Raw genomic sequence first — 9463 nt, forward strand, 5'->3', positions numbered from 1 at the left:
GATGAAATTTGGGTACTGAGAGGCATAGCAGGAAGACCATGTGAATACACAGGGAGAAGATGAATATCCAACAAGCCAAGGAAAGAGACCTCAGAAAAAACTCACCCTGGCAACACAGTGATCTCAGATGTCTGGTCTCCAAAACTGTGTTTAGACTACCCAGTCTGTAGTGTTTTGTTATGGTAGCCCCAGCAAACTTATACAGCAGGCAACCTCTAAAAACCTCTCTAGTACATTCAAATGTACAACAAAAACACAGGGGTTTTGTCTCTTTTGTTACCAGCATTGGGTTTTGCATACTTCAGCAATGTCTGCCACAATAGGTGTTCAATAATATTTGTTGAATTAATGAATGAACACAATCTTTTTAGTTAATTCACATTATAAATTTAGTGCAATTTACCAACCCAAGCAGAAAATCAAACTAGAAAAGTGACTTCCTCAACCGAGGGGAAAAATCTACAGCAAATAATCCACTGAAAATGGACAGAGGAACTAAATAGACACTTTTCCAAAGATGACATCTAGATGTTCAAAATCATTAATCATCAGAGAAATGAAAATCAAAAACACAATGAGCTATCACCTCATACCTGTCAAAATGGCTAGAAGCAAAAAGACAAGAAATAACAATTATCAGCAGGATGTGGAGAAAAAGGAATATTGGTGGAAAAATAAATTTTTCAGGGGTGCCTGGGTGGCTCAGGAAGTTAAGTCTTTGCCTGCGGCTCAGATCATGACCCCGGGGTCCTGGGATCAAGCCCCACATTGGGCTCTCTGCTCAGCAGGGAGCCTGCTTCCCTCTCTCTCTGTCTCTGCCTGCCTCTCTGCCTACTTGTGACCTCTGTCTGTCAAATAAATAAATAAAATCTTTAAAAAATAAATGAATAAAGAAATAAATTTTTCAGCCACTATGGAAAATAGTATGGAGGTTCTTCAAAAAATTTAAAAAAGAAATACCATATAATCCAATAATTCCACTGGTGGGTAGTTACCCAAAGAAAACAAAAATACCAATTCGAAAAGATATATACATCCCTATGTTTATTGCAGCATTATTTACAATAGCCAAGATATGGAAATGACCCAAGGGTCCATTGATAAATGAATGGATTAAGAAGATGTGGGGTATATATATACACAATAGAATATTACTCAGGCATAAAAAAGTGAGATCTTATAATTTGTGACGAGATGGATGGACCTACAGGGTATTATGCTAAGTGAAATATGTCAGAGAAAGACAAATACTGTATGATTTCACTTACATGTAGAGTCTAGAAAACAGCAAATGAATAAGCAAATAAAAAGCAGAAACAGACCCATAAATAGAGATAGGAAAATAGTAGTCACCAGAGGAGATGGGGGTTGAAGACGGGCAAAATGAATGAAGGATAGTGGAGGCTGGGGAGTACAGGTTTCCAGTTATGGAATGAATAAGTCACAGGAATAAAAGGTACAGCACAGGGAATATAGTCAATGATATTGTAATAGCATCGCATGGTGACAGATGGTAGGTATACTTGTGCTGAGCATAGCATAACATATAAAATTGTCAAGACACTGTGTTGTACACCTGAGACTAATGTAACACTGTATGTCAACTATGCTTCAATAAATAAATAAATAATTCTACATTTTTATGCTAGGTAATTTCTAATGATTGTTTAAAAAAAAATTTTTTTAAAGGCGTGCCTAGGTGGCTTAGTTGGTTAAGTGTCTACCTTCAGCTCAGATCATGATCCCAGGGTCCTGGGATTGGGCTCTGCATCAGTCTCCCTGTTTTGCAGGGAACCTACTTCTTCCTTTAGTTCTGCCTGCCACTCCCTCTCCAACTTCTGCTTGTTCTCTCTCTCTCTCTCTGCCAAATAAATAAATACAACCTTAAAATTATAACTTAAAAGAAATTTTTTAAGATCAAAACAACAAAAAGCCGCAAATGTCATTATTTCTATAAATGTTACTAAGTTATATCCTTGAGGTAAAAACCTCAAATTATGGAGAGGTGACAAAAATATTTTATTTGACTTTTCATATATGTTTGTATAGCCAGAGTCCTCCTAAAGTCGATGCCTTATTTTTTTCTATCACTGTCTCACTGATCTCTTCCAAATCTTGCTGGTTATTAGAAATACATTTAGCTCCATTTTATAAATAGAGAAAGTAAATTAGCAATTTAAAGACTATTCTTCAGTATTTGAGAGCAGGCTCATAGGGAAGGCAGTTGAACCAAATAAAGACAGTTATATAGGTGCACTTGGGAGAGGTACGGGAGAGGACAGGAAGGAAAGAATGGAGGGGAATCACAGTATTCGTGGCCCCCTCATGAATTTAATCATAACCAGAGTTCAGCAATTTACAACCTTTTCACATTCTGTCCAAAGTGTTTGGTTCCTTAAGTATCTCCATGATCTAATTAGAAGGCCTTGACCTCTAGGTCCTTCCTTCCTTCCTTTCTTTCATTTTTCCTCTTTCTTTCTTTCTTTCCTTCTTTCTTTCTTTCCTTTTCTTTCATTCTTTCTTCAGTAACTACTTGTAGAGCATCTACTATGTGCAAGACACTCTTAGAGGCCCTAGTAATGCTACTGTGAACAAAGCAGACATAAATTTCCCTGCCCTTACAGAGCTTATATTCTAGTGGTGGAGATAGAAAAATAAAAATGATACATAAACATACAACATACTAGATAGTATTAGGTGCTAAGGAGACAAAATAAAACAGGGATAAAGGATATAAAATGTGAGTGGTGGGTTAAAATAATAGGTTAGTCAAGAAAAGTATCAAGGTGAGAGAGGAGGCCAACTATAGGAGAGAACACTGAAACACATTCTTACCTTCTCAAGCAGTATCCTGGGCTCCGCATTCCAACAGCCTGGCTTCCATTCACAGCGCCTCTCTTTATTGTGTGAATTTGAGCAGATTACCCAAGTTTTCTGTGTCTTAAATTCTTTATAAAATGAGGATAATTATGCTAAAATTGTAGAGTTGTAAGAAATTAGTGCAAAAAAAGTCAAGTGCTTAAAACAGTGCCTGACCTATATGATTTCAATAAATATTGGTTTTTGTAATTGCTTTATTATTATTATTATTATTATTATTATTATTTCTGGGATTTGATTTTAACATTGTAAAAATAAGGCTAAATAAAGCCAGACTACCTCACTAGACTGTTGTGGAAATCAGATGAGAGAAGACAAATGAAGAGTTCTTGGAGCCTTGGTCACAGTAAGTGCTAAATGTATGCTTCTTGTTCTTGTCACTGTTATAGCCAGGTGAAATTTTTCTTTCCTTAACTGCAATAACATTCTTCTTGGAAAAAGAGTCTTTGGGAATAGAAAGTGAAATCCTAAGGGCATGGACATATGTCTACAATAACCTAAGGAAGAAAAAGAAAGGAGAGCTAGTTAAGTTACTCTGCACTTGAAAACAACAGGGCGGAGTACTGGAAGAAAAGGGAAAGCAGATGAGAAAAGGGGAAAAGAAGGAGATAGGACCCAAGGAGATCTTGAGGCTAGGGCTTTTACAGGGTGAAAGAACTGAGCACCTTCTGTAAAGATGAGCTAGCGGAGAAACATTTTACAGAAGGGCGCCTGAAATTCAATTGGAAATTGTTTTGTTGTAACATGAACTTTTCTTGTTTGCCCATGCCACCAAAATCTTTACTGAAGACAGTTATGTTAACAAGTGCTTTGTATGAATAAGTCTCTTGTGCAGATTGGGAAAGGTTTGGTGAGCCAGAAGTGACCATGAAAATATAAACTCAACAGGGGTTTGAAGAAATCTTAGAGAGGATTTCTATAGGGAATAGATAGAGCCTTTAGACAATCTTACCTAGTTCTCTGACATCTGAATGACAAAATTAAAAATAATGATCACAGCATTAGAAGGTAGGAGTGTGTGTGTGTGTGTGTGTGTGTGTGTGTGTGTGTGTATTGGTGATTGAGGAGAGTAGATATTATGGAAATCTTACACAATGTTGGAGACTGGTTTAAGTAGTCTCTGTAAGTCTTTTGTCTGATGCTGGAGCTTGAAGTCCGCAGGGCAAGTCATTAGGAAGAGAAGAGACCTAAATTATGGGTGAGCAAGTACAATCTGGAGCCCACAAGGACAAGGACAAACTGGAACCTATATCAGTTATAGCAACCTCTAACCTTAATGATATGACAATACTTCCTCGAAGAAGCCAGGAACCTTTATCACAGAAAAAAAAAAAAAAAAAAAAAAAAAAATATATATATATATATATATATATATATATATGCCCCAAAATCAGAGAACTTAAAGGAGGATCCCAGGACAGGTGGTTGCTGTTTCACTTTCAACTTCCAGACCCATTGTGAACATGTCTCTTGTGGCCTATCCCAACCAAACACATTCAAGGAAGGGATTTCTAGGGAATATAATTCAACCTAGCCGAGTTGACATATGACAAAGCCACGACACTCATAATTTTCGCTATTGTATGAGCTAGTTATTTCATCCCCAATTGTAATTGAGAAAAATGAGGTTTGGGTGAAGGTAGGTAACTCGCCTGGAGTCACAGAGCTAGTAAATGGCAGAGCTAAAATTCCAAATCCCTCTACTTTGCCTAATTAGACATATTAAGTAATAATGGTGCAAGTGGGAATAGTGATTTAATAGATATCCCAAGAGGAAACCTCCAGTATTCTTAAGTTTTATAAGAACTCCTTACAAATATAAAACACTTTGTAGTTTTCAATATTGTTCCTTATAAACTTTTCTTCTGAATCCTAACAACACTGTGAAAAAGGTAAGAGAATTTATTATCAATATTACATAGGTGAGGAAATTAATTATTTATACTTTCCTAAAACTACACAGCCAGTGGCAGAGCCAACTCGAGAAGCCAATTCTCCTGACTTAGCCCATTATTCCAGAGCTCCATTCAAATCAGAGTAGATGGTCAGAGTTGACAAATCAACCGGAAAAGAAAGGGAAGGAAAGATAACAAAAGACCCTACACAATAAATCTAGTGGCAATTCCGTTAAAAAAAATTTTAAACTCAGTGTCTCAGATCTCCTCCTTGTCTGGCACAGGAGTTTACTTACCTACCTCATCCTTATTTTCATCCGTATCCCAGTAACAGAAACAAAACAGTTCCTCATTACCTGACATGATGTACTAGGTTCTGAGTCCTTCTGGGTTTTGAGGACAGGTGGTGGGCACTGAGTCCGTCCATTTTAGGGAGAAACAATGGTGTTATCTGTGAAAGGAGCCCAAATCCCACCTTTGTTTTACCAAAAAATAGAGATTCCCTCCTAAATATTTTGAATGTTGTAGCTTGATTTTATTCATTCCTTCTACAAACGTTTGTGGAACTTCTATCATGAGTAAGCGGAATATAAGGCAGTCTGTGGATACAACGTGAATCAAACATGGATTCCACCATGAAGGAACTTATAGGAAGTAAATGGGTGAGGTTTGAACATAAATCTATATATCACAAAATGTTGTAAGAGAAATTATAAAGTGCTATGGGAGTTCAGTTAAACATAATTACCTGTGGTTAGGGATACTAATGGAAGGCTTTATAGAACTAGAACTTGAAGATATTGTCTAAGGAAAGCCGCTTTGAAAACATGGAGTCATTTAGATTGGCTGGTGCACCTGGCATGTGACACAGAGAAGTGGGAAATACAGTTAGAAGGGTAGATTGGGAGTAATAGGAAATAAAGTTAGAAGGGTAAATTGGAGCCAGATTTGGTGAGCTTTGAAAGTTCTGATAAGGAATTTAAAATTCATGTGTGGACAATTGAAATTCTCAAAGATTGCTGGGGCAACTTAACACACTTGGATTAACTGTGGTTTGTAAAGTTTAAAGAAAAGCAAATCTCAACTAATTTTCAATACCAATTAAACATCATGAAATAAATAAAGATTTATTAATTCTTATTAATTATAGGTAACGTATTGATCCTTATTAATAATTCTTATTAATTAGAGGTAATTTATTAGTTCTGGCAATTATCCTTTCTGATGAATCCCTCATCCTCAATGATGAATGCCTGGGTTTGGATAGAGTAAGGCAAGAAAGAGAAATGTCCCACTGATAACTAGATCCAATGTTAAGCTTAATTTCCTCAAGCCACAGCATAACACTATTTTGTTGCCTTCAGTTATTGTTTTCTATAAGCCAATGGCCCTTGACTGGAAGAGAAATCCCCAGCCCATCTGAAGTTCTAGTAGAGGGAAAATAAAAACAGTCAAATCAGGACCTAATTTTCTGATGGATAGAAGCCATTACAAGGATGGTTGCCTCTGGAAGTATCTCAAGAGGACTCACATCAAGTCCGTTCACTTCAATGACTAGGAAAATGAATAAACTTAGGGTAGACAGCTCATGAAGTTATCCATCCCTGTATCATCCAGCAGTCATATGATAATGTCCTAAACTATAGTCATTGTATAATATCCATGTGAATCTTTATCCTCATGAGAGAAAATAAATCCAGTCGTTATACTAGCACTGTGTCCTAAAAAATATTTCACAGACTGAGACTATGAAAGAACACAGAAAATTTTTAATTAGTCCTTTAAATATGCATTTCTATGTGTATAAATATACAAGTATACAAAATACATTATTTTAATATTATATTATTTAATTTTATTATTATGTTATTTTTCATTAAAATAACTTTCTTCTTGAAGTGTGAAAATTTTCCATTCCCAATAACATGTTCCAAATATGAACAAGCAAATATCCAATTATCCCAATTTTTACTTTTTCTAGAAAAAAATAGAGACTATAATAGAAACCACCCCCATATGAATAAATGAATAAACTTAGGCTAGACAGCTCATGAACTTATCCATCTCTGCATCAGCCAGCAGTCCATGATAATGTCCTAAGTTACAGTGACTGTATAATAGTCACATGAAACTTTATAAATAGGTCATGATGACAACCAACATTTAATTACACATTTTCACACATTTAACAATTAATTTTGACTGAAACTACTTTATAAATACCATTGTCTTCTTTGAGGGGCTTGAAAAGACAAAACTGGAACTCCAAGTCTAGATAGACTGGAGATTCCCCAAGAGAGGAAAGAGAGTGGCCAAACCCACAACCAGGGAGTTGGAAGGTTTCAGTCTTCCCCGAGCCCCCACCACCATTACTGCCCAAACACAAACTAACTCAGTCCCAATTCACCTTGTAAATTTTTTATTTTGTCTCCGCTATTATTCTCCTAATATGAAAACCATTCTCCATTGATGAACTGTTCTTAGGGCGCGGGTGAAGCATATTAGGTTCAGAGAGCAATCAAATGAAAACAAAAGTCTTCCTTTCGCAGAAGTGTTGAGAATACATTCCTTCAGAGTTAAAATTAAACACCCTCATCTGACTTTTTTTTCGTGGCTGCAAACACTGGGTCTGTCTCAGGCCTTCCCTGGCCCTGAAAATTTATACCACTCCACAGAGGCCTCCAAGAGGCAAGAAACGAGCAGAATGAAAATGGAACAAATGATCCACAGCTCCAGTGCTTTGTTTCCAGGAGCAACTAATGTCCACTTCCAGAATCTCTGAGGCTGGAAATAATGGGAACGAGTGAAAGGAACTATGTGGCCCAGAAAAAAAAAAAATCTGTGGACTGAATGGTTTGTCATTAAATTTCCCCACTGGGTCAACATACTGCCTCTTTGCAGCTCACCATATTTTGCCTAACCTCATCCACATTTAAGTCTATGGAAAGACAGGAGGGCCTTTTATGGGAAAATTCATTCATGTTTGGATTCAGGCGGACCTAAGAACCTTTAACAGCACTGTCATTACCCTGCGGGGCACACCACAGAGCAGCCAGCAAGTTCTCCCTCAATGGGCACAAAATTTCCTCTGGAATTTACAGAACAGAAATCTTAAATACACATCGCCGTAAGAACCAGATTACATAATGTCTCCATCACCCTCCTGACAGCTACAATTATGAGTCAATCTCTGGTTTAAATATGAAACCGGAAGCTCCGTGTTTCCCTCTGACTATGTGGCAGGCTAAGTCCAGCTCTCTGGGCCTGTCAGTTTGGAGATCTGAGCTGCTCCCACAGTCACTAATTTAGCCTGAGACCAAATGACGGGGTAATTAAAAGCAGCGCCCCAGAGACCTGCTCCAGGACCAGATGTTCTCCTTGTTCAACCATTGCCCACATAAGGAACAGAAATAGCCCCCCCCCCCTTTAATTTTTCCTTTTCTTTATCCTCCTCAGCTAATTTCCGGCTTCTGATCTTTTAATCCCACGAAATAAAAATAAAAGCCCCATTACCCGGAGATGACATGTTATTGAACACACGCCTTTAAGTTGTAATGCACCCTGGCAGTCTCGTCTTTGTACTTGGTGAAGCCTTCCAACTCTGGAGACTTTAAGTTGCCCTGGCAACCTCACATGACTAACAGCTCTAGAGAGCTCCACCTAGCTTCAAGGACTCCAATTGGAGTCAACAGGAGCCACCCCAGCACTTAGAAGCCCAGAGACTTAAGTAAATAGTATTGCTTTTTGGCTTTTAAGGAGCCAAAGACAGGCTGAATGAGGCGTCGCCTCCCCTTTTATTGTCTCAAAGACAGGACAAATAAAAGTATCCACCCTCACTTCTAGAGAGCCCTGGCTAAGAAGGCCATGGGTCATCTGGTAAATAAAGGAGAGGTCTTCTTTTCACTTTCCTGGCTACTGGACAAATCACAAGATGGGAAAAATGAGAAGTTGAGCTAATGATTGAAATTATTATTTCAATTATTCTCAAAATGAAAGGACAGTATGTAATACAGCTAATCTGATCTTATCAAATCCGATGAACTAGCTTCCATATGTCCTTTGAGATCCGGGGCCTGGTCACTGTCTAAACTGCAGGCTTCCCTAGAATTAAAACACCAACCCTTGAGCACCACCTTGGACATTAAGAGAATAGAGATGCAATCGTAATTCCATGGTCTGTGATTAGAGGCAAGCCACTTTTACCTTTCTGAAGTAACTTCTTAACTTGCAACAGGGAATCCTAGTTTTCACCATCTTTACTTCAAGTACATGTCTCTGCAAATTTCACTCTCACCAACAATTTCTAGGCTTGCACAATTCTAGGTTTGTAAAATAAAAGGTATTACCAAATCCTGAGTATTTCCAGGTAAATAGACATAGTCCTTTAAAAAATAAATAAACCTAAATGGATAAAACATGATTGTTCACATGGGATTTTTTATTTTCATTAATGGAATCAGACAAGAACTTTTAATTCTGGCCTTCAGTGACCTCTTTTGGATTATTCATTATTTGCTAGAGTCAAGGAGATCGATCTAAGCTACTACCTATTAATGACCAATCTGAAATGAGGATAAATCTGCTCTTTAAAAAATCTGATTTGGCTGCCTGGGTGGCTCGTGAGTTAAGCGGCTGCCTCGTGAGTTAAGCGGCTGCCTTGGGCTCAGGTCATGATCCCAGGCGGGGAT

The 9463-nt window shown here is 37.7% G+C and overlaps 1 long non-coding RNA gene across 1 annotated transcript; it reads right to left on the bottom strand.

Annotated features, from left to right (window-relative positions):
* Positions 1-3190: 3190 nt before the first annotated feature.
* Positions 3191-8367, bottom strand: LOC131998989 (uncharacterized). The gene is made up of 3 exons (XR_009398970.1): positions 8289-8367; positions 5132-5226; positions 3191-3377 (listed from the first exon to the last, which is right to left on the bottom strand). It is a non-coding gene; the product is annotated as an uncharacterized LOC131998989 (long non-coding RNA).
* Positions 8368-9463: the final 1096 nt, after the last annotated feature.

The sequence above is a fragment of the Mustela nigripes genome, chromosome 13 (genome assembly GCF_022355385.1).
Source record: "Mustela nigripes isolate SB6536 chromosome 13, MUSNIG.SB6536, whole genome shotgun sequence".
NCBI lineage: Eukaryota > Metazoa > Chordata > Mammalia > Carnivora > Mustelidae > Mustela > Mustela nigripes.